Consider the following 27,560-nt stretch of genomic DNA (forward strand, 5'->3'; position numbering starts at 1 on the left):
AGTGTGTCACTTTGATGTGTAGTCTTATAAATCTAGTAACATAACTTTAATTAGCAATTCATATCGGTGAACTAAAAAGAATGTACAATAAGAGCACAATGTACAAAGAAGGACATGCAAGAGACTGCAGGTGAATGAACAAAGACAGCAGTCTTCTGATTCCTTTGACTGGTATTAACTTTGTGCATATTAGGTTTATTCTGCAGAATTTCTTTAAGACAAATACAAGTGTAAATACTCAATACGTTCTGTGAAAAAACAATATTATAAAAATAGATATTTTTTCGAACATCACACTTGTACAGCAAGTGAAAATAAATAATGTTTACAGGGTTGTAATCAAGGTCTGGAGACAATTCTCACAGTACTGGTTAATGTTTTTCTATACATATTACCTCATGCAATCTTACGGTTAGCCGGTTTTGTTTCTCCATTTTTACTTTTTCCACACACAGAGACATTTCAAATATTTAAACTGATGCATCCTCTGCTGTAGTTCGGTGTATTTTGATTCACCAAGGGATAATGAAATGCTTGAGGGAGAAGTTACAAAGGCTTTGCATTGATCAGTACTTTTTACAAAGTCAGTCAAGTCCAAATGAAATCCAGCGACAGGAAGCAAACCACAGTTCACAGGATCTCAGCACTGCTGTCATAGATGGGAGGAGGGCTTGCATAAACACAACTAGTGATGAACCTAATGATCTTTGTGAACCCGGTCAGATGAACCAGCGTAAGAGGGAAAAGAACCTCAACGGGCACAAGCCTGGAGTTAAATGCCAAGAGCTTCTGAGAAAACAGTGTGGGACACAGTAAACACAGATCTCTGTTTTGCATTAGGTTAGGTGGAACACTCAAAAAGAAGCTGGATAAATTTGGAAGCGAGAGGTTTGGAACTGGAAGCTGCTAGAGACTGGAAAATGCTGGCAGATGTTGGACAATGGCTTATTTTCCCACCTTAGATTGCCACCACTAACCTTCGACCTGATATTGTCTTGTGGTCTGGATCAGCATGCTTTGTTCATCTGGCAGAGTTAACAGTGCCATGGGAGGATGCTGTGGATGAGGCATATGAAAAGAAGAAACTTCGGTATGCTCAACTGGCTGCTGAAGCGGAACAGCAATGATGGAGAGTTCAGGTTTACTCAGTGGAGGTGGGTTGTCGAGGATTTGTGGCATACTCCACAACCTGGTTTCTCAGAGACATCAGATTGAGTGGTCAACAGTTGCGACGCATAGTGAAGAACTTATTTGAAGCCGCAGAGAGGAGCAGCAACTTTCTCTGGTTGAGACGAAAAGATTCTGGTTGGGGACCTCAAGAATCGTAGAAAGGAAGCTGGGCTTAACCTAGTGGGGGATGGAGGGCGGTGATACTGGGATGCCAGAATCACTGTCGAGCCCTCTTAAGGTGTTGTGGGCTAGTTGACGAAACACCAAGGATGGAAGGAAGATGCCCACTTGAAGACCCCAGAGAAGTACCCTACTTAGCTCAGTCCAGACGGTTGTCATGCTGATGCGCTAGGGAGGCCGCACAGTGGTTGATCCCTGGAGCCAGCATTACACTTCAGATGGAAGTGGTTGATCCCTGGAGCCAGCATTACACTTCAGATGGAAGGAAACACAGATGGAAGGAAACACAGATGGATCATATTAGTTTACAGTAAAAGCAGCTCTGTTGGTGCTTATCTTGGCGAGAAGTGAGTCCAATATCAGCAGTTTTAACACCTACTCTCATGTAATGGAAATCATAATTAAACAGTGATAAATCAACATTCTGCTGGCATAAAATGTAAACATTTTAGAACCGCTGTATTTAGGTTTGCTACAGTTACTATCATTAAAATAGGCCACCGCTATGTTTTAGCAGGAAAAATTCTGCTCATAAAAAAGCACATATTTGCCAATTTGCATGCACCCTGGTCTCAATTTGGCTGTTAAACATGAAGCAACAAATACACACCAAAAAAAAAAGAATTGCTTTCATTCTTTAGCAACTTCCTGTAGATCTTTTCACTCCCCCCACAAAGCAAAAGCGACAGAGGATAATGTGTTTACCATGGATTGAGTCTGTGTCTTCATGTGCAATTCCAACCATACCTAGAATAATAAAACAAAACAAACACAAATCAGAAACTTAACTATGGCAAAGGACGACCTCCGCTTGAGTGGAACCACCACTGGAAAAAGGATGTGTTAAATATACAAGTTGCATTGGCATTTCATGAATTGAGTACATAACGTTAGAGAGACTCTGCATACTAACATTGTAATTGTGTATACGTACATATGTATTTACTAAGTAACTACTATGTAAATATACAGTATTTAGAGATGCAATGTAAATCTATTGTAAGAGAGCTTCAAATGCAGCTGGGAGATAACAGATAGACATTTTAGCTCAGCACAACTATCTAGCAGTACTGCAAAAAGGCAGAAGCCAACAAAAACAAGTGCCTCCTTTTCTCGCGTTCCGAGAATCTGACCCACAACATTTCACATCTGCAAGGAAGCAATCTTTAAAAGTAGATAAGTCAACTGAGAAATGTCAACTTTCTTAATAATTTATCTAAGAATGCAATTGCAATACAGAGGCACCGTACATTATTGCTTAGCTATCTTCCCGTGAGAGATAATTGACTTAAGACACTGTGATAAAGATCGATTACAGGGGCTTGGAGTTATGACACCAACAAAGTTGCAATGACATTATCAGAAAGAGAGACACAAATCCATTACAGAGACACAATCAAATATTCAAAAATGCATGGCATACTCATTATTTATTCATGCTAATACAAGTATATTAAGAAAGCTAAACAGGGTTTGTGCTCAATCACTCACAAACTAAATGATTTTTCACATTCATCAGCAACCAGTCACCAGAAGCTAGCACTAGAAATATTGAGTTACTCAAGAGCTAGTAAAGTGACATAACTGCTGGTTTATTTGTATCAGGCTTCAGTGAGTAGACATTATGGGAGTATTTATTAAAATGTGTAATGATTTCTCATTGAATTGAACATTAAAGTATCACCATGCAGACTGTCATGTTTCAATTATTTTCTTTTCTTAATCCGTAAATCTGCAAACCCCAAAACACAGGCTGAACTGGTACAGGAGAATGGCACTTAATAGCAGAAAGATCCCTCACATTTCGTATGATTTTATTGATGATCCTGTCTGTGACTGCGATTTCATAATTGTACATAAGAAATGCGACAGGCCGTGATGGATATTTGTATGTAATAAGTAAAGATAAATAAAAGTTTCAGTCATTTTTCAACTGGTTTATACCATTAATACTATGTGCGCTTTTAGCTGTCAAGCCATGAAACACTTGTGTTTTAATGTTGCCTGTATGAAATACAGCATTTCCAGCTCTCTAATAAACACACATTTTACCAAAATGTGCACATTGTATTATTCTTCTAAAATATTAAGGATCTGTTAAAAAAGAATTCAAATGTTATAAATGTTAGATGTATTACATAAGGAGTTATGAGGAACTGTGTAACTACTCTATAACATGGCATGAAGTGTCCTTAAAATTGTCATCTAATAAATTGATATTCATTAGTAGTAAACGTCAATGATATACAAATCCTTAAACTAAGTAGCAACCATGTAGATAGACACACTGACAACAAAGGATTTTTTTGTTAAAGCCTTCCCTACTGGCTTTTAATAGCGTATTATTTGAAACAGGTGTTTCTTGTCCAGTGTTGAAGGCTTTTTGTGATTTGGACCACTGTAGCAAGTCTGTTGCTTGTCACGATATGTTACACACGTCTAACATATCGATGCGTCATGACCCATTTGCAACCAGAGTTGTCTTTTCTGGTGGTGGTTTTTTGAATAACTTGCCATTTCAGGAAAACCTGGGAGACTGTCTTGATGGACACATTGGTCAATGTAGCCCCTGCGTAGATGGACAAGCCAGTTGCACGGGTAAAGTCATCTCTCACCCTCCTTATTGGTCTAGATAATCACATGACACTTATTTGCATACATTTTAATACATTGCAGTCTAGGGCTTTTACTTACATTCTGGCCAGTCATTTTGGGTTTGTATACAGCTGTTTTACTCCCTATGTTTAGAAGGTGACTTGAAGATGTTGTAGCTGTTGGAGGCCAAATTAAAATGGACTCACTTTCAGGAGAGATAATGTAATCCTGCTTACGAATGAACTGGCATTAATAGATAAGGCTATAATTCCTTATCTGTCAGCTGTTTCCATATTAAAACAACATAACAACGTATGTTGGGCAAGCCCTCTAACTATGATTAATTTGTTTTATTCAAAACAATGAATTGGCTACAGTAAATACAGAATTTGAAAGGGCCAGTCAGTACTGTACATGTTTAGCAAATTGATCAGAATTTACACTTTCATGAATCAGGTTCTGCCCTGTAAACTAACTGGCAAGCCAACGATATGTGGTTTCTGATGAAGCCCAGTGTAGTAAACATTCACTCAGCTGTTTTATAACTGTTTTTATATAAAAATTAAAAATAAGACAATCAGGGTTGATAGGGATCTGAAGAACAAAAGGACTACACATCTAACCATGGTGACAAGATGGATAGCCAGTAGCAGCAATGATTAGAAATACTTCAGTCATGTTTGAGTGTCAGTGTATCTGAATATCTTCAACAGATAGACGCATTGATCTAACCACAAGAGTGCCGTCTGATCAGACAGACTGAAGCACGTGTATAATTGAAATGGGTCTGTAGATAGCTGATTTGAAATTTTGCTGGCTATTGAAGTAGCCAGGGGGTCTTCACGGAGAAATAAAATGGGCTTTGGGCAGCCCCCTAAGAGACACCCTCAAGGCAAAGAATTCATCAGAATACTGATCATGACCAGAAACACAGAATAATCTCCACGGTCATCGCAAAGCAAGCAAGTATAGTGCTGTGAAGGCCTGTAATATATCAATACGCTGCCCAGACAGATCTACCCTGTGAAGACTAGTTTCAAAGGCAGAGAGTATTAAGAGGGTGCTTGCAGACATCTTGTATTAACTATGTTGTTCTTAATTTTGTGCATGTAAAGAAAGCAGACAGTTCCTAGGTTTGTAACACAAATGACAAATCTAACCACTCTCCTTTTCTTCTCTGAAAAGATAACAAAAGATGTTACATTCATGAGTAAAGTAAATTATCAAAACAGTAAAGCAATTTCTTACAAATATCATCAATTACACATGCACTGAAAATACCATGTACTGTATGTGTAGAATACTGTATAATGGTAATTACAGTTTAATTGGTGTCACTATAATGTGTTCGGAGAAAGGAGAAAGAAATGTGCATTCCCTATACGTAATAATAATAATAATAATAATAATAATAATAATAATAATAATAATAATAATAATAATAATAATAATAATAATATATGAAAGCACATTCTCACCATTAGAAAATTTGACTTAACACAATTGATACTTTTTTGGTTTGAAAATCTTTGAAACATGCTTTAAAATCTTTAAAATGGTCTAGGTCATCTCCCAGATGGAAATAAAATAGGTTAAATGTCATCAAAATTGACATTTTTAACACCTGCAGACTGTCGCCACGAGGGTCATGAGTAACACAGCTCTTCTTTTACATGCACACCTGCCTATGATCCACTTGACCTGGATCTTATGTGGGTACATTGGAATGAATTGTGATTTAAATGTATGGTTTACAGTATGTCAAGAAAACATGTTGGGCAAGTGCATGCATCTGCTTTAAAGCAGTCTTGCATTGTGAACAAGCTGGAAACTGGAATCCTATACACAGGTATATTTAGAAAAAAAAAAACTAATATTAAAAATACTGGGCACCAGAAACAGTCATTGTGGATACTGGTGAGGAAATGTGCGTATGACCCATATAGACAGACAGACAGGAAGAGAACGAGTCTGATCAATTTCCAGCAGGCACTTTGTCAGACAGGATGCAATTTCAATTCGGAATGATGCAGCGCTGTAAAGAAAGTTGCACTTCAAAAGAATATTGTTGTTTTCAACCAATATCTATCAATCACTGCACTGCATATTACAGGGCTCTGTGTCTGACATCATGTTTTAACTGTTTAAAATAAATCCTGCAGCTTTACCAGCACATTAGAAAGGTTTCATTGTTGCGTGTGTTGGTAAAAGGCTGGACCCTTTATGCATTGTGACTGATAGATCCAATACCTTTGAAATCAGATAAAACTTTGACAAATGACTTTCTGTTGAGCTATTCGCAACAGCTCCTTCTGTCCACATTCAGCTGCCCCACTCCCATCAGCTCCATTTCGTTTGATCAATGATTCACATGAAAATACATTTGAAAGCTATCACATGATTAAAAGCGTTGGGGATATTGCTTTCCCTCCATTTGCTTTCAGACAGAAAACTTCATAAAACTAAGCAGACAGAAATCTCACCAATCATTGGCTTTTCACTTTAAGAAAAAAAAAATCGGACATTGTGGGACATCTCTTTCTGGCATAACTGAAGTTGCAATGAATACTGGCAAGCTTTTGTAACCCTAAGAGGCTGATGAAGGAATTGCAGGGTTTATAAGTAAACCCTACTAAATGGCTATTCGTTGGCATGATGATTAGAGCATGACTAAGTCTACAGAGGGAGTTTGGGTAAAATAAGTGTGGCCCTATTAGAATGTCCTGATAAATGATACCCTTACGATCTAGAAACCGTATGATGCTGTATGGAAACTACACATGGTGTTTCATTTTCATATCAATGAAGCAGTCATCTTTCCGAGTTGCAACAAAGGGTCAACAAGACAATTGCATTGTGAGCACGTATTAGCTAGCAAACTTTCAATTGCATACATATTTGGACTTTTCAAGTAGACCAAACTGTAAGTGACAGAACCCTTCCTTTGGTAATACAATTAAATCTCGATTAAGTATACACTTTTATTAACGCTATTAAATAAGAAAAGACACAATTTTTAAAACAGTGAAGCTCCCTGACACTAAAGCAAAGTATATTTAAAAAAAAAAAAGCAAATGAAAAGAAGGAAAATGGGATATTATTATTTAATAAGCTTGCAGGGCTGACAAAATGCCTATTCTTCTGGTTTAAAATTTGACTCAGACAGTTAAAAGTTATTTTAACTTAAATGTGCCATCCTCATTCTCTGAGAATCTCAGTATGATCTGAATAAATCACACCAACAATACAATAGTATAAATGATAAATCAGCCATCACAACGGTAGTGATATATAGCATGAAATGTAAATAATAACCAGTGCTACTAATTGGCCTGCTACCTGGCAACAAATCAGCAATGCAGCTATTCCACACTGTAATGCAACACCCCAATCATTAAGCATTTCTGGCTGCTAAGCCCTTTCTGTGCTTTTTTCTCCCTCATAGCCGATACATGGTTAGCTCTGTAATTTAATTGTTAGGGGATCTGCCTTTGCAAAGTAGATAATATAGATGATAAAATATATGAAAAGTGCACAGGAACAAGAGAGAGTGAAAAGACTGTTAGCTATGAATATAGTAATACAACAATACAGCAAGGGCTGCTGTGTTTCAGGAGCTGCTTTCCAGACTGTGGTTCCCATACAGGCATCGCTCCTTACTGTTAAACATTGGCTGGCCATTTTAGCATCCAAACTGCACCCTCCTGACCGGCACTGTCTGAAATCATACCGAGACTGATCTGAGACCTTGTCGGCGAAGATCTTGCGTATGCCCACCTGTAGTGAGACAACAAACCCACCATGGCCAAAGCTCTCTACACATTGAGCCACAGTGGATGATTGGGAGGGTCTGATATTCACTTATGCTGAAGCTATGGCAGACAAAGAGCTACATTCTCAAAGATATTTAGAATTCAAAAGGAAAAATAATAATACTAATAAAAAAGAAAACTAATTAAGAGTCTTGTAAGCAGTCTTAAATGGTTCCTTATTTGTTTAAGAATTGTAACTGGTGGAAATGACAAATACCAAAAAGCAGTAAATGAATAACAACAAACAGCAACAATGAAAAATGCAGTTTACATGCATCAGTTCTGCTGCAGTATATGTGTGTGTTAAATTGTGTTAACAGACTCCTTTTGCTTGCAAGAAAAGTCCTAGCGTATTGTTTTTTTTTTCTTTCTTCAAAATGGCTGTATGTCATTATTTGATAATGACCTTGGAAGAGGACGTTATTTATAATTCCTAGATCTCGACTCACTTACTGTATGTTTTTATTTAGCTATATGAATATTTGTATTATTTTACGTGTATTTGTCTCAGTGGAAAATAAACAAAACAAAACAAAACAAATATATATATATATATATATATATATATATATATATATATATATATATATATATATATATATATATATATATATACACACACACAGTATCAACAGCACAATATTATCTACCTATAAACATACAAAGCAATCCTCTCCAAAAGCCACTTTGTTTCAGCTGCTAGGAATTGTGTGACCTTAGAGACTCATAAATGTGATGATTCTGTACTTCTAGGCTCTGCTATCATTGCTTATACAGTACTGGAGCTACTGGAGTTGAATGTACCATCCTTGGAATAAGCATTAATATTAAGAGTATAGCCTGCATAACTGCCTCATCTCAGTATTAAAGGGACGATCTGGGAACTGACTAAGGTAGGAGTTCTTTTTGCAGCACACAACAAAAATTGCATGTTCAAAATTCACGAAACATTTTACTCTGTTCATTTTTCCTTGAAAAAGGATAACCAGCTCAATATTATTTAAGAGCCCTTAAATTACCTTTTTTTTAAATGTCTAGTTTTGTAACTGGACCAGATATTGCTCCATGATGACTCCCAAAATCACTCCATTACTAAGACAGATGGGAGCTTTTGGGCTTCCTATCTGATTGCTGCGTCTTTGGATTTGTATTAAGCAGATTAGAAAAAAAAGACAATATTATTCATGAATTTCTTTTTTTTTTAATTAACTTTAGTAGTCAATTAGTTTTTGTTTTGTTTTGTTTTCTCCCCAATTTAATAGTGTTCAATTATTGTTGTTTAGCTCAGCTCACTATTACCACCTCCGCGCTGACTCGGGAGCGGCGAAAACGAGCACACGCTGTCCTCCGAAGCATGTGCCGTCAGCTGACTGCTTTTTTCACACTGCAGACTCACCATGCAGCCACCCAGAGCTCCAATGCAGCTCTGGGCAGCTTACAGGCAAGCCCTCAGGCTTCCGGCCAGACTACAGGGGTTGCTGGTGCGTGGTGAGCCGAGAACACCCTGGCCGACCTAACCCCCCCTCCCCCCGGGCGGCGCTCAGCCAATTGAGCGCCACCCCCTGGGAGCTCCCATCCTCGGTCGGCAAAGGAATAGACTGGACTTGAACCGGCGACGTCCAGACTATAGGGTGCATCCTGCACTCTACATGAGTGCCTTTACTGGATGCGCCACTCGGGAGCCCCAAATTTGCTATTCAGTTTTATTTAGTAATTTATGTAAGCTGTAAATAAACTAAAGGAATATGTTTACTCTCAGTACTTAACTGAGGGTAAGAAGATTACAAGATAACATTCTGGCTGAAGAAGCAACATGTTATCCTTGGACTATTTGTAATGTGATACTTTGAAACAACTGTAAGTCGCCCTGGATAAGGGCGTCTGCTAATAAATAAATAAATAAATAAATAAATAAATAAATAAATAAAAATAATAATAATAATAATAATAATAATAATAATAAATGGTTGCCCCTGTTGCAAATAAACAGTATCCACGCAGAGTCATTATGCGCTAGTATGTGGGCAGAATTGCATTGAAGGGATCATGTACTCCTAGTGGTTGCAATGACCCTTAATAGAACCGTGTTAGTCAGCTGTGATCAGTTATGTTGTACAATCTCTAATACATGTCCTTGTATGTGTGAAGTACGATGGAGTCTTGACAATAATCTGACAGTACAATAGATTGAACCTCACACAGTGCCAGCCCTGTAGACATTGAGGGAGAACAAGACACAGGAAACACACACAGTCCCGGGTTTCAGAAAACATTTATAGATGGCATGTTGCTTGTTTATTATTATTATTATTATTATTATTATTATTATTATTATTATTATTATACTTTTTTCAGTTCTAACTAATAATCTATTTTATAAAACAAACACATCCCCTCCGATGTGACGTCGGTCACTTGGTCCACGGACAAACTACAGCTAAATAAAAACCAGATTTACTACACCTTGGCTACCCTGGTCTGTTCTGCAGTAAATTGTCATTCTGAAGAGAATGTGTTGTATTAAAGCACTGTCTAGTGTAGCTGTAGAAGCTCTGTGAACCAAACCTTGGGTTTTCACACAGGGGTCAAAACACATTTTTCACAGCTGTACATTAATTGTCATGTTCATTTTAATGGCAAACCTCTGTAGAGTATGCGCCTCTGGGTCTATGTTTTTATTAATTAGTTAACAAACAAACAAAAAAAAAAAACATTAAAAAAATAGAATACAATTTCTTTATTACATTTGTAGACATTTTTAAAACTGTTTATGTGAACTCTATTGGGTACATAAAAGTTTATCTGCCAAGACTTACAGCATACAAAGGAAATTTAACGTGATACAATTATACATGCAGTGACCGAAGGGGAACCGCTTTCAATATTAGGATTAGGGATTAATATGTTATAGACTTTGCATAAGAATTTTTAGAAGCTCACTTTAAAATGACTATATCATAAAGAACCTGATTTTCAAAATGTATATGTTTTATAGTGGACACAGATATATAAAGTATACGAATAATAAACTTTGTGTGTTTATGCTCAATTTTTATTTTTTTGTCTATGTGATTTCTATGGCGCTCCTTATTTGTGTGCTGTACCTTGTGCCTGTGGCTGCTCAGTGCTCAGTCACAATGAAACCTGCAATACTGTGCAAGCACATGTCACTATTACTCGCACCCCATTATTTGTATGCACAGGGAACCACTTTTAATAGCCGTTTTGAGCCCTCTCAAATCTCAGTAAGCCAGCTGGAAACAGGGCGCATGAACGAAGAGACTTATCATTCATCAATGCTGGCCCTCAATAATTGTTCTGGAACTCTATGGAACTTGGGGGTCATTAGAGCTCTTGTATTCCTTTATCAGTTCCATAATCTCTCCATCTTAATTTATATATCTGAGACAGGCAACTAAGGCTTGGGTAGTAGATGTTTACTCACGGGTTAGCTAATGAAAACTGAAATGATATTTATTGTAGATGAGTAGTTGGTTTAGCTGTGGTACAGGATATGGTGTTTTCAGTTTTCAATCGAAGATGCAATTTAACACACTTGGGACTTCAATGGAAACGTACTGTTTCTGATGTAACCCCCAACTCTGTCCATTTCACTGCTATTGATGACATGGATTCCCTCAGGAATAAAAACAATATACTCTGCCCTACCAAAAATGAGCACTCCTAAGTAGCAAGAAAGATCCTGCTTTTAAAAGTGTGTAAATATCTTTGTATTTCTGAGTCTGTAGAATGTCGACTGTGTGTACTTTAACGGATATATATATAGTCAAAGTTAAACTGCAGAATGCACTGTACATAGAAGCTGATTAATTGAAGAATTTGACCCAGCACAGTCAACTCTTGGACCGCCAGTTAAAAACCCACACATCTGTAACCTCTGAGCAGCTTATAATGACTGTTTTTAACTGATCCATAGAGAAAATAAAAATAGAAAAAAATCTGATTCACACCTTAACTTCAGTAACTGATAAACACCCACTATATTCATTCTGCTAGTAGGCTGTTCTTTATTATACAGTGCAGAGACATGGAAGTATACAGCATATTGAGACATCTATGAATGTCCCTAAAGACTCAATTATATTATTTTGTGTGCCAGCCCTTCATGACATTTTTCTATAAAGATTCTTGTGGCAAAGACCATAATAATAAAAACATATTTACTTTATCTAACAGTAGTATGCGGTACAATACAATGTTAATGCCACATTACTGGAGGAAAGCTACTTGTCAAGTTTTAAAATGTAAGTTACTATACCGGTTGACTGGTGTGGTGTGTTGAGTTGCGTGTCTTTCCTTGTCTTCAATAGCTACTTTTTGGTTTGATATATGAGCCCAAGACCTTTATACTGGTCTGCAATGACGAAAGAGTTAAAATTCTTGTTTAGTGAAAAAAAAAAAAAAAAAACATCCTTTAAATTTATTTTAGAAACTAATAAACACAAATGTGGTTTACAACTATAACATTAATTTATTAACTTTTAAGTTATATAAAAAACCTAAAGCGTGTCTTGAATTAGAAGGATAGAGCCTATGGAAGACAGCACCACCCCAGACATACGTAAGCCATTGAAAATAAAATGTATTGTTATCTCAATTTTAATTTCCTTATCCCTTTAACTTTTGTTTTCAGTGAGCCAAAGAAAGAAACAACACATTTAAGCCAAACTCTAAACAGAGGCGGATCTTATACTGCAGCCTTAAAATGTATAAACCTGATGTTTACTGTATTTGTATTGTATGTGGTAATTTTAATGCTTTAAGTATTATAAAGCAATTATGAATCAAAACATACATTTTACTATTGTATATAATATTTGACATATGTAAATTGTGGAATATATAGGAAAATATTTGAAAAAAAAAACTATACAAAATGTATTTCAAAATATTGCTTTTTTGAGAGACCAATCCTCACTCAGTGAGCAACAGAATACTTTCATACAGCGCTGAAGGGTGGCAAAATACTCTTCATTAATTTCATATGTAACAGTTTAAGTGCTACTCCAGTTCTCCCAGAGTATAAAAAATAACCTGATCAAATTCCATTATTTTCACTATTTCTCTTACTAAGTTTCCCCACTTCAGTCTAAGTAACTTTTTTTTTCTTTCTTCCTTTTTTTTCTCCCTGTCTGACCCTTCTGGGCATTACTATATTCCTGCCAAAATCTCTGGTCGGCAACTACACATTTTACAGTGATGTCTTGCTTTTCGTGAATAATTACACTGTACCTTAAATGTTAGACCATTTACTATTCGTGCAAGAAGTGACAATAAAATCAATGTGACACAATTCCCAAAAGTGCATCAAGTGTTTTGCAATGTTAATGGATTAGTATTGTAGACAGCCTGAGCGGGGCTTGCGTTTCGTTCCAGTGACTCGAGTCACAGTCTACCTGCAGAAATTTACTTCAGCGGGGGCAGACATTTTAACCCGTTTCTGCTGAGCTCGACTGTTCTAAAAGTTATTTTAATTCACAGCCGTTTGTCAGCGGCGTTCTGTTTCTCTAAGCTGAAGTGCGTGGAATCATGGGCCTCAATCAATAGACATGATGTCTGTTCTACCTTTTGGACAGTGGCTAAAGGCCTTTTCTTTTTCTTTTTTTTTTTCGATGATTCTGCAGGAGTCAAAAACTCAACAAAGCGAATCGTTGGTGCTGTAAAGGGAGCATGCTGCTCATGTCTGTGACCACTGTATGCAAAGCTTGGCATTAGTCACAGCCAGACCGCCACTGACAGCCCTGAAGTGAGGGAGATTAATGTGAGGCAGGGGCACTTTATTATTGTCACTCTGTTCTTTCACACTCTGCCTCTGACTTTCAATTTTGCTCTAGAATTAATTGTCTGCTCCCTCCAATATGATTGTTGTAGAGGGATGCAAGTACCACAGGCACCTGATTGCGGCCTTGACAACCCTGGCTTTGTTTGGTCAAGGAGGATATACGGTGTATGGTCACTTTGATGGGCGTACTGCAGGTATCACAAGGCAAAACTCACTCTGCATCCCTGCACAGTATTAAGGGTCCACACACTAATGGAGTAAACAACATGAAGGTGTTAAAAAAAATTCTTGCAGTACTGTAAAACAAAAGTCATCTGAGGTGTTTTTTTTTATTATTATTTTTTTTTTAGTCCCTTAAATCATTGGAATATTACTTATTACATTTTAAGAAACGATATCGCGTGAGATAAAAAAAAAAAAAAAAAAAAAAGCTTCTCAAAAACTAGGCTATTAAACATTTTATTTTAAAGTGAAATCCAGGTTTAATAGTATCTATTGTCTTTGAAACTAAAACAGAAATGATATCAATTGTTAATTTGGAACTCAGTTTTAATGTGTGATTTGAAGGTAAAAAAGCATTCTTATTCACTTTTTTTTTTTTCTGTTGCCCTCATTGATATTCTTCACTGAAAGATATGGGGCATAATATTTATTTAGGCCAGGCAGTGAAAGAAGTAACATTGGGGTACAACGTTAAAGCTATTAGAAAAATTATGGAAATACAATAAAATGTGTGATGGTAATTGCCCTTGTCCTGTTTATGCCAATAAACTGTCCAATTTGGGACATTCAAAGACTGCCCAAGTTATGCATGCACAGGTAATAAAATGCTGTGTGCTTTCAGGTCAATGGGGCCATCTTAAACAAATTGTGCATAATATTTATATCTTGCATTACAGCACAGTATGTGCTTATTAAATAATGTATCTCGCTTATCACAGCTTATAGTCTTTACATTTTGTCACATTCGTTTTATGGTAACCTAACCAATACAAGAGCTTGTGGTTTAGCATCTCTGTTACTCTGCCTGTCTGTTTCTGAATGTTTTCTGGTAGGTAAACTGTAATATGTTTGTATGAAGTAGCTTTAACATGTTTATATCCTTTTTATACAATGTCACTTATTTCTGATTAAAGTTCATATTTTAATATCTTCAAAGAACCCCAGAAAAAAATGTCATTAATGTATATTAGATAATAACAATAAGGTTCCATATACTGTAGCTTTGACTCAATCAGAACAGTTATTCAGATATTACATTTAACACACTGGTTTGGAAACAGGGAACAGTTTTGTTAATTAATTATTTCAATGAGTATGTATGTGCACTATTTATAAATAACATGTCAAAAGTAAAATATATATTAAAATACATCCCAGTGTGTCTCTGATGTCTGATTTCAATTCAATATTTTACCACTAACTTTGCTACATGCCCTCATAGTATCAAAGTTTCTATCAAATTATTTTCTAGGTTCAGAGGGATTCCATTATCAACCAACAAGAAGAGACAACTGGCTAGCTATGTGAGTATATCCAAACAGACAGACAGATATAATCCAGATGTTTCACTTACTCATTTTGTAACCTGAAACAAAAGAACAAAACTGAGTTTAAAAGTTCCCTATAAACATCTGAAGGTCAGTTAAAAGCAGGGCTGCTTCTTTAAGAAAGCGAAGAAACTGCCTAACATCCTTCAAACCTGACATTAAGTATTCAAATGTTACTAAAGCAAAGTGTGAGCAATTAAAATAATCAATCTTCCCAGCGAAGCACCTAGCAGCTGTTCAATAAGTCCTCCCCGCTTACTGGGAGGGGAAGGAAGTCCACTTTTAGCTGTCCTTCAATGATGACATCCTCGCATTTGTCCTTTCGCCGGGCCTCCTGGGCCACAGTCAGCAAGTTCTGCTGTGTTGTTTCTTTATTATAAATAACAACAGGCCACCTGGACTACCTGCGGTACCTGTGAGCCGAGGTTTAATGATCCTTCAGGCTACATCCTCAGCTCTCTCCTGATCCCAGATAATGGGACTGATGGGAATGGCAGGAGTGACGGATGGCAGTGACGGATGACTCCAGACAAACATGTGCTGACAACCAGTGAATACGGGGCAGTGTTGCAGAAAGGTCAACACAAAAGTACTTGGGTGACTTTCAAAGTTTCCCTGCTGTTAAAATCAACCAGCAAGCTGTATTTTTTTAATTGGATTCATATACAATTGCATCTGATTTGTTATTTTGACCTCAACCGCGTTAGCATTGTGAATGTGTTATACGTTTAAAAACAGTGTTGGTTAACTATTACGCAAGGTTTTTTATTTATTTATTTCATCTAGCTTATAGTTGTAAGTTAAGATGTATGTATTGTTTTTATTTCCAAATCAGCCTTAAAGAAAGAAATTATAGTTTACATGAACTGCCATGTTAATTTGGGAATTTTCACAGGTACAGTAAGTGTGGCTTTAGCAATTTGCCAACAACTTTATCATATTTTTAACAGCCTCTAAAATATAGCAGAATAAAGTATTTTTAGAAATGTATTAGAAACTGGCTTATGAACTTATTAAATACTAGTTAAACAAAAAAAAAACAGGACAATAAGTTATCTTCAAAACCATTAAATTCTGTGCACTTACTAAATATTACAGAACTGTAACTACAGTATAACTACTGGTACCAGGTCTAGTAAATGTACCTGCATTTTGATGTGTATCCCTTTTTCTTTTTTTCTGCTGATATTTCATTTATTTGTTGCTCAGTAGTCTGCACAAAGTAAATGATGATGTACCTACATCTATTGGCAAGTTGAAGTCTCTGCTGTGACTCACCTTCAGGAAAATAAAAAACGGTGGGTCCTCGGGGGCCTGCGTACTCTATTCACACCTGGGACTGTTGTACATCTTCATGCCCTCCCCTCTGCCCGTTTGCTGGGATGAGCTCTCTTCGATGTTCGGCGTGCTGTTTTTAATCAAAAACAAATGATTGCAGAGGGAGGGAGGAGGAGAAAAACAAGCATTAGCACCTTGGTGAGGCATCAGGAGTATAAAAAAGAAGAAAGGGTCTATGGGCAAATTCATCTTCCCCTGCTACAATCAATCTCTCACAAAAAGAAATACACAATAACTAGGCAGGAAAGGGCCAAGATTTATGGCCTCGAAGGATCAACATTGACCAGCATCCACCTAGCCTACTCGGCTCCCCTCTCTCTGCCAGACCGACTCTTTCCAACATTTACAATGATATACTGGCTCTCCCTACTGTTTTACAAGTACATTGGCTTAATTTAATGAGATCAGCAAGTAATTTAACAAGACTGGGACTAGAATCTTGATACTTGGGCTATTTTGACAAAACTATTATATAGGCTAATACTTGGTATTTGTGTCAGTTTTTTTAGGCAAGAAGTAATGTAATTGAAAAAAAAAAAGAGAATTAAATGAACAATAAATAAAATACTATTTAGGAGCAGGATGCTCCTTATAGCCTGGACGTCGCTGGTTCAAGTCCAGGCTATTCCACTGCTGACTGTGGACTTGTGGGGAGGGCTTTGGTCGGCCAGGGTGTCCTCGGCTCACCACACACCAGCGACCCCTGTAGTCTGGCTGGGCACCTGCGAGCTTGCCTGTAAGCTGCCCAGAGCTGCGTTGTCCTCCGACGCTGTAGCTCTGAGGTGGCTACATGGTGGGCCTGCAGTGTGAAAAAGATATCGAAGCCCCGTTTTAAAATGTCTATTAAAAAAAAGGTTTCATTTTTTTGTGAACATGCACGGCAACAGAGAATGATATGCAACACTGAACATTTAGTACAGCAGACCCCATATAAGTCTTTAATGATGCCTTAAGGTATTCAGTTTGTTGAACAGATTGTCCCTGGCTTTACAACAAATGTGTAAATGTTGAAGAATAAAATCTTGTACTTGAATTTGACCACTAGACTGGCATTCTTGATCGTTGAATATTTTGGTTAGCTGAATAAAACATTCTCTTTTCTTTACATTTATAGAATGTACTTTAATATTACCTTAACTTTATTATCTTCATTGATATTTATTTTTTTGTCCCAATCTTCTTCTACCTGGAAGAAGGCAGAAGCTGAATTACTGACTTTAATACAATAAGTTGTTCAACAGTCATCTCTGCCCTCTGAATGCAGGACTTAATAAATACAGCAGATCGTAAGGATGCAAATCAATCTCAGCAAATAATCCATTACAAAAACTACATTAAAATAACATTATGGATTCAGCTCAAAAGTCAGGAAATCCATGAACAAAATAATACATTGAAAACTTATTTTAAAAAATTTAAGACACAGCCAGCAAGTCTCACATTGAACTGTATGCGGGTGAGGCTCTAACATGGATACTGATATGTAATGGCATGCGATAAGGGGAGCAGTGAAAATAATAATAAAAAAACTTCAGTATGATTAACAGAAAAAAATATAACCTGTATCTATATTGAAAAGCTATGTATTATTATCAAAATAATAAAACATTGCGGGGAAAAAAAAGACAAGCTATTCATTGTTATTATTATTAATATTATTATGTAAGCAACAGGTAATCATGAATGAATGAACTCAGTCCAACAAAACTCACAAGAGCAAATGTACCAAGGAAAAAAATATATATTTCTTGAGAGCCATACATCAAGAGCTATTTGTTTAATTAGAGTAACAGCAGAAAGATGTATAGAACATGTCAGATACCCAGTACCAGTGCGTTGTGGGAAAAAGATAACATCTGAGAATGTGACCACTCACTCTGTCTTTGCACCCAGCTCCTTATCTGCAGTACCCACAGGGGATTATAAATGAGAGGGCACGGGGAACAAGGAGCAGAAATAATGAAAAAATTATAAGATTATAAAACAATGAGAAACCAGGTTTGTTATCTTCACCGCCGCATCAGTGGGAAGCAAAAGTTACCGCTTTTAAACTTTCACGGCACCAGGAAAAAATGAAAAGGCCATTTCTTCTTTTTCACTTCTTTTTTTTTCTTCTTTTAACTAACCTGGGCTTTGCGGCTGGTGATTCCACAGCTCTTTTAAAAGATATGCAAATGAGATGCAAGTTACAGACATGAGGGTAATTAATTGTAAATCTAAGAATAATGTTTTGTTGTCAGGGATGTCTTTGCGTTGTGTAACAGTTAAAACTCTGAATATTTGCAGCAGGCTGTCTAATGGGTGTTCAGAATACAAAAACACTAGCTATCTTTCCTGGCCCGGGTTTGCATGGGAGGAATCCCTGTTTTGGGAATAGGCACCATCACCTTTTGACGCGTTAAAGTTGATTCATTAAAGGATGTAAAGCTGTGGAACATTAACGTTTCCAAACATAACAGACACGGCCAGGAACAGATCTGCTTTATGTTCTAAATGGCTTGAAAGGTGTTTTCCTAAAGCAGCAAGGATATCACACACAAATCAATGAAAGAAAAAAGAAAACTCTGTACAGTGGGGTCCCCGAGTCTCAGAGCCATTTATTACAGCCTTTTTGTATCACACTCCAGCACCTTCGTTTTATTCTTTAAATGCCATTTAGCTTCTGTGTTTTTAAGCAGAAAGCCACTAACCTAATCCAAGATTTCTTTTGTGTTTTATATATACACCCATGCCACTTGTATTTCTAGAACTTAACAGCACAATAGACAAATATTGATTTGTTTAATGCAGTGTGTCTTTACCTTTGGAATTGAATCTTGACTGGAAACTGCCATTGATACAGCTCTGGCCAACCTACCTCTTGTAAGAGATAAAAGACGTTATTTTAACCTGAAAAAAAATAAAAAAACACGTAGGTAAATACTGTAGTTTAAATTAGCATCAGTTCTATATTGTATATAGACCCTTAAGCTCTTCTTCATCCTGTTCTTTCCCTAAGTAACCGTGATACTCACTAATCTTGGACTGCTTTACCTGAGATTAGTGATAATAAGGATCTGTGAAACTAGCACTTAAGGTTAACAAAATACTCAATTTATTACATTAACACATGTTTTTTTTTTTTTTAATCTAAAACGTATATATGCTACATGATGTTCTAATAAAGACTGCCTGAGCTACCCAAATGCAATGTGCAAATATATTTTAATAAAATAAAAGAATATGCAAGCTGTTCAGGGCTGTTTTCATGAGAAAACCACATCAGAACCAATGCCAAGCTAGGCAGTATTCAGAAGGCATTAGCACACTGTCATACACATAGGGCTGCATGCTACTGCTTTATGAATATGACATGCTGCTGTACGTCTTTCAAAATAAACACATCTTCACGTCTCAAAAAAGTCCAGAATCTTACTGCACTGGATTTACAACAAATCCACAATACAGTAGATGTACAATGAATCCACTCTATATTAGGTATTACTGATCCAGGCACAAACCAATTCTAAGCCTAGTAACAGTACCCCAGGGATCTCCACTGGCTCATTTGAACCCTCTCTCTGCTGTGTATGTGAAATTATGCTGAAACATTCAGTGGACCTACTATATGAGTAAAACACTGAACCTCACAATTATGATTCTTTTCTCATTTAGCCACTCAAACACAGTCGAATAAAAGGGTTTACAACTTTGCTTTGAAACCTCTTCAATTGCAGTTAGGTCTAATGTGCACGAGGCCGGTGCCCAAATCATAAAACCTACCGAATTTGAAAAACATAGAAAGACAAGTAATTGTTGACCGCTTTGTTGGAAACTAATGATGGAATCAGGTCAATTTCAAGTAAATTTCAGTAGTAATCTAAACCTAATTATACATCATTAAACAATATGTTTCCTTTCTGTACATCCCATCCACTACTGCACTGTCCCATTTCTCTCTCTCTCTCTCTCTCTCTCTCTCTCTCTCTCTCTCTCTCTCTCTCTCTCTCTCTCTCTTCTCTCAAAGTCAAAGCGTGAAGTTGTTTAAGCCCTTAAGTTTTAAACAACCAGATTCAAGATTGCCACTGTGAATGTACACTAATAGAACTATGACCAACTGGGTAAATGTAACCAGGACAGCCTGTCTGTCAAATTCACATTTATTCATGATGAGCTTGATGACCTTCTCATCACATCGTGCGTCAGGGAACATTATATTACAGTTTGCCACTGTGTCGCAACGGAATCACAGTGCTTTTTGACTTTGTTAATGTTTTTTAAAGCATATCATTTAAAATGAAATGAAAACTAATCTAAGATGACTGGAAAGCTAAGTGTCATGGTTTGTGTTGGGCAGCATCCGAACTCCCCACAGTCAGAAGTGTTCTGTCTCTGTACCACATGCTGTTTTTCAGTTCTGGAAAACCATCTTTCATTAAACTCTGATGGAGGGCAGCTGCCAAGAAAAATGCCATCTGAAGCAGGAAGATGCCCTCGTAACCACTTTAAGAGATCCGAGCGCTGCTGTGGCAGCCGCAGTCACCTTATGTTAGTCCCATTATTTATAAGCCCTACTGGACAGATTGCTGTGCCCTGGAACGCACAAACCACATTGGATCAAAATGTTGCTGGTTGAAAGAGTCTGAGGTTTTGATTATTTCTAAAAGGGTTATATGAACAGTGTGGCCTCTAGCCTAGTTGACAAGAAATGATAATTATTATTATTATTTATTTCTTAGCAGATGCCCTTACCCAGGGCGACTTACAGTTGTATACAAAAAATACATATCAAGAATTACAGTACAATTAAGAGCAAGATACAAAATACAATGACTTCAGTCCTAATTAAGAGCAAATACAAAACGCAGTAGGAGAGGTCAGTGGGGGTGTAGGGAGAGATGAGGGTCTGGAGGTAGCTGGGTGCAGTCTGGTCAAGGCATCGGTAGGCGAGTACAATAGTCTTGAACTGGATGTGAGCGGTGATCGGGAGCCAGTGGAGTGAGCGGAGCAGTAGAGTAGCGTGGGAGAAGCGAGGCAGAGAGAACACCAGGCGAGCAGCGGAGTTCTGGATGAGCTGGAGTGGATGGGTGGCAGACGCAGGGAGGCCGGCCAGGAGGGAGTTGCAGTAGTCTAGGTGGGAGAGTACCAGGACCTGGACGAGGAGTTGCGTGGAGTAGTTGGTGAGCAAGGTTCGGATTCTTCGTATGTTGCTCAGGAAGAAACGGCAGGTGCGTGCTAGAGTGGAGATGTGCTGGGAGTAGGAGAGGCAGGGGTCCAGGGTTACTCCGAGGTTCTTTGCTGAAGAGGAGGGAGAGAGCGTGGTAGATTCCAGAGGAATGGAGATACAGATTTCAGAGGAGGGGGAAGAAAAGGAGGTCAGATTTATAGAGGTTGAGTTTGAGGTGATGCAAGTGCATCCAGGAGATAGCAGACAGACAGCTAGAGATACGGGAGGGGATGGTGGAGTCAGAGGTGGGGAAATGATGATCCACTAAACTGTGGGAAATGGCAGACCACAAAATTAATTCAGGACATGCAAATATTTCTAATACAACACTATAGATAAACAGCTGCATCCTGGTGGCTGTAGGTTAAATGGCCAATGCTAACAGGAGGTAAGAAATGGATTTCTTATGGGCAGCAGTGTGGAGTAGTGGTTAGGGCTCTGGACTCTTGACCGGAGGGTTGTGGGTTCAATCCCCAGTTGGGGACACTGCTGTTGTACCCTTGAGCAAGGTACTTTACCTAGATTGCTCCAGTAAAAACCCAACTGTATAAATGGGTAATTGTATGTAAAATAATGTGATATCTGTATAATGTGAAATAATGTGATATCTTGTAACAAATGTAAGTCACCCTGGATAAGGGCGTCTGCTAAGAAATAAATAATAATAATAATAATAATTTTAAAACCTTGGTTAGCAGTCATGTAAGTTACAATATACTAGTGCTGGACGAACACAGGATTTTCATGTTCAGATATTCACTCATAATTTAAATATTCGTTCAGATATTCGTTCGTTTTCACAAAGTAATAATAGACATATTGCTTAGAACGCAGGCAGAGACAGCACAGCAGCAGGGTGGCATGGCCTGTGTGTGTGCCTTTATTTTACAGCAAGACATTACAATATGTAACATGTCAAAGTAGAAAAATATCCCAGGAGTAAAGAATATGTTTTGTAGGTCTTACTTTACCCCAGGAATTCTGTACTAAACAAAGGATATGAAATAGCAGTTCAAGTTAATAGTTGTTTTGTGTATTCCCAAAATAAATAGTACATAAATAGTACATACAATCTTTTAAAACTTTTTTTTCATTTTCATTCCTTGCCATTGCCGTTCCTTTGCAGTAAACAGTGGCCGTAGACATATTTTCATAAAGTAATAACATGAGGTGTACTTGTGCCTTTTTGCAGCTGAACAAGCAAGTGAAAACTGAAATTTAACTTTAAACACTTCGAATAAAACAAGCGTGGAAATGGCATTGTAAACTGAAAGGGGGAAAAACTCACCGTTTTGGTTCTCATTTACTACATTCCACATAACAGAAAGTCATAACTAAAAATATATAATATAAAAAATATATATTAAAATCATTACACAACATTTCCAACAAGTTGGGTAATGTTTAAGCGAAGCATTGCAGAATGACATGCTTGCCTTTTTTCTGTCCCATGAGATTCTGACTCGCTCTAAAGCACAACACGTTTTTGACCTAGATGGCCTTCCATAGAGATCACTGTGTGCGCACATAATCTGGCTAGTTTACTTTTTGCTGTCTAAAACTTTTAAATGGAGAGCTGCTGTGTCGATCCTGTGTTTTTTTTTAAATATATATTAAACTCACTTCAGTAGTTCGGGACAAACACCAATCACAAAATGTTTTAGTACAAATATTTATTGTAGAGAATGCGGAGTATGCGATTTAACATAAAAGTATGCTGTATATACACATTCATTTGGCATCAAACCTAACTTGGTTTGAGGGTTCGCTGCCTGGCCAACTGGACGAGGCTGAGACCCCCATTTGATAAAACATAAAAACTGTTATTAAGAAAGGTGGAGATGGGGAGGTGGTGGGTTACGATGAAATCAAAACGCAACTGAGAGATAAGTGAAGAGGGTATTTATAGTGCTAACAATTTAAATTAGCTAATGTGTAAATGGAGTGATTCAATTTGGTGATGCGGAGATTGGTGTCTGACCCTCCTCCCGAACTTTAATTATAAATTTCATATATCACACAGAGCTCTTTTTTATTTGCCATTTTTGAAACTGTCGCGCAACTTCTGGTGAGATGGTAAATAAGTACAAAGTACTACAATATGCAAATTATTCTAATGTTGTAATGGTTAGTAAATAAAGCATTGACAATAATGATAAAGCATTCTGTAGAAGGGTATGGTAAGCATGATAAAATATATATGACGTATGGTAAATTTAAAATACAAGCATGATAAACTGCAACATTTCTCAATATGTTCTTTCTTTTCTTTCCAATGTTGGTCTGGCAATGTCACACTGTACTGTACAGGGTTATTTCAGAACCTGAAAGACCCCCTTCCCCCACACACCTCTTCTTCATGAATCACCTGCTCAACCTGTTTTTATCATGATGGAGCAGGGTTACAGCAGGGGCACTCTGATTTCCCCAGGTGACCCTTTCTGTTACCACCAAAAAAAACGCTATTAGGTTATTTATGTTGCCATTTTTTTAAGTTTTATTCTCTTACTCAGGTTTTATAAGAAAAGCTGAGGCATAAGACTATTCAAACTTTCCCCTTGCGTTTTTGTATTATTCTGGACTGTACAGTAGCTTGCATGCTCAAAGTAATAAAAAAATGATAATTTCCTGTTTGTTAAGATGGGAAGTCAGAATCTACTGTACAACAAATCATTTCACAGGTTCTAAAAATACAAGGCCTTATTGTTAATGCATTTGTTCTATTCTTACCCTTTTTTTAACAAATATATAAATCTGAGAAACAAACATCCTGAGTCTGAATTATAATGTATTTAAAGGCTAAGGTAAACACTTTGACAGCATGTCTCACAATGTCTAATTCAATTTAAAAAATAAATATATCAACGGTAAGTTTACAAAGTCCATTTTAGTCACTGCAGTTATTGTGTTAAGTTTCCAATCTTTGGTCTACTTTCTAATGCATTTAGGTCTTGGCAGGGCAACTTCTCATATCCCATAGAGTTCACATAAACAGTTTTACAAATTAATAATAATTAAACAATAACATTTTGACCAAAAGGCATATAAAAGTAGTTGATTTAATGGATCAGTGCACTATGCTTGTGTATGATCAAGCACAATTCATAGTGCGGCTGTTTGGATAATGCTGTTGTGTTTATTATACTGACATAAAAGCGCTGTAGAAAAACCAAAGAAAAAAAATAAAAAAATCTCCCCATTTTATTCTGAAGAGTTTTTTTTTTTTTTACTATGCAAAAATAATATGGATAATAATACAAAAAACACATTAATATGCACAGCATTAGCCTGGTTGGCACCTAGGCAGGCGGCTACCACTTAACATTAAATTTAAAGTGTGATGCAGTCGAGTTTTTCATTATCATTAGCGTGCTCCTGGTGGGTAGGGTGCACTGCAGTGGCACTGGTCACACATCATTGCTTTATCTCATCTGACGAAGAGAGATGATAGTCCTCAATCCAGGCCAGTGGATGTAAGCGAAAGGTGGCTAAGAAAAACTCCCCCTGCTGCCTAGTAACAGCACCAGGGCAGCAGAGGCTGACTTGCTAACAGCACGATGGCTAGACAAATAGATTTTCTTCTATATTTATAGCCTGCATCAGTCTTCCTTTCAGGGTTTTCAGCGCAGGTAGCTGTTTTATATGAAATGAACAATCTTTATAGACATACCAGAGCCATGACAAGGTTGATTTTCAGCGAGGCTAGGGTATATAAGTCTTGGAGAATTGTCAGGCTTCTTGCTCAACAAATCAAGCCTAACTTATGATGTTTTCAGTGTAATTTTTATTCCCGTTTGACTAGCCAACTACCCGGTGGTAATAGGATGTTAGGAAAGGGCAGTAGCAATGTTTGTACACGGCACGATTGATAGGCACAGTCCACATTTTTCATTTATATCTCCCCGTTCCAAATCAGTTAAGTTTAGGAAAAATGAAACAAAACGGCAAGAAAAATGCTCGCAGATTACAGGAAGGCATGCTTGTAGATCTAGGTTCAGCCCACATCTGCTAGGATTGTCTGCAAACATTAAGTTATCTAAATGAAAATCAATACTATATGTGCCAGCGTTTACTACCGAGAACAAGTATCTAGAGACCGGGGCTAATCAGGCTTGCAGCTCGTACTTGCACCACAGGCTGAACCCCATGGGTGCCCTAATTGGCCATGGCTGATCATACAAGAGTTAAATTTATAACCAGAGAAGACATCTTGTTTTTCTTAGCAGTCATCGTTTCAAAGTGGAAAGGCTCACCTGCGTGCTACCAGATGCATGGCTGTGGTCACTTGAGAAATCCTGTACTGGTCACGCAAGAGCTGTTTCTCACCTGTCAACAAAGGTAGAATTGTTTACTCTCCTCTATAATGTTAGCCACACATATACATTTGTGGGCAGTAAGTAGGCACTTGCTGTTCAAAAGCTGTATGGTAAATATAGAAAAATATAAATGACTGCTGTCTATTTAAAAATATTGGATGCAGTCCAGCTTGAAAGCAGTGTACTTAATATGCATGCACTTTACAAACGCATGGTACAAGTAATCACTAAAGCAAGAGAAGGGATCCAGTACAGTACGCGTACTGCACAGCCATTCAGGTTTGTTATTCAATTTCGCTTTATATCGTTTCACAAATTATTCACCTTATACCTTTAAAATGTACCAGCTTCAGAACCATCCTTGGCCATCCTTCTGGGAATCACTATTATGCTGGAGGCTTTATGACGGTTTCAATGATTTTTTTAATGTCAATGTTCAGAGAACATACCAGTAACTGGATTAATAACAAGGTAATCTAGATTTGCTGGTTCCTTGCATTTTGATTATATGCTAGAAGCTGTTCATTGGGAAGCACTGAATACACCCAGCCACTTCTCTCTCTATTATCAAGAGTGCATTAACTCTGTGCTTTCCATGAACAAGATGACAAAATTAAATGATCCCACCTCCCCCATCACCTCAATAATACTGCAGTATCTGCATCTGCTATTTGTGTTTTGGCTTCAGGGCACTGAAGGATCAGATTCCTCAAAATGATCAGTGTCCAAAAATAAATAAATAAATAAATAAATAAACCATCTCTGCTGCATTTTAATTGTGTGTTCTTTTAAAATATTTAATTTTTTTTTTTTTTTATCACAAGACATTCTGGTGTTCCTGATCTAAAAATATATATATATATATATATATATATATATATATATATATATATATATATATTACTGGAGGTGAGAAAATACTGTATTTGGCTGATCTTGTCACGTAACCTTCTTAAGATTCTCGTGGTGTTAAAAAAAAGAGAGAGAGAAAATTTCTACATTGTGGATTCAGTCAGGCGGAGGACATGACTTGTGCAATCCTAATAAATCAGCGCATTCCCTTGTGGCAGAAGCAACAGGGGGATACTGTAGGAGCACTGCTGCATGTTGACCTAAGCAAGAGTTTATCGAGAAATTATGTTCTCTTAAACAGACCCCTGTAGAGATGTTCTGCATTTTCCCTCTGACAAATTAGAAGTGCCCTGACTGCATTGCTCCCCGACAAAATAGGACCGATTTAGCAATGCACAAACTGGCCATTATCTCACTGCATAAAGAGGCCATTTATAGGAAAGCCTTAGGACACTGGCACATAAGGAACTGTGTGTCTGAAAAATGACCCCCATCTGGTGCCACCAACACCACTAACTACCCCTGGGAAAATACCTCATTTGAGCCGGTATGAGTCTTATTAGAGTTAATAATAAAAACAGAAAAGAAAAAAAAAAAGAAAAGTTGTTTTCTTTCGTAAATGGTTTTACCGAACCAGTATTTTGTGTTCTATAAGCAGACCTCATTCTTGGGAAACATTATTATATATCAAATGTCATAATACAGTATGATCTTTTTTCAGAGTTTTTTTTTTTTCCT

General features: G+C 37.2%; 1 long non-coding RNA gene across 1 annotated transcript; it reads right to left on the reverse strand.

The window, feature by feature from the left end:
* Positions 1–243: 243 nt before the first annotated feature.
* LOC131698727 (uncharacterized) lies at positions 244–16,605 on the reverse strand. Its single transcript, XR_009307729.1, has 3 exons — positions 16,389–16,605; positions 2,056–2,097; positions 244–1,602 (listed from the first exon to the last, which is right to left on the reverse strand). It is a non-coding gene; the product is annotated as an uncharacterized LOC131698727 (long non-coding RNA).
* Between the last annotated feature and the right edge of the window lie 10,955 nt (positions 16,606–27,560).

This window comes from Acipenser ruthenus, chromosome 19 (assembly GCF_902713425.1).
Source record: "Acipenser ruthenus chromosome 19, fAciRut3.2 maternal haplotype, whole genome shotgun sequence".
NCBI lineage: Eukaryota > Metazoa > Chordata > Actinopteri > Acipenseriformes > Acipenseridae > Acipenser > Acipenser ruthenus.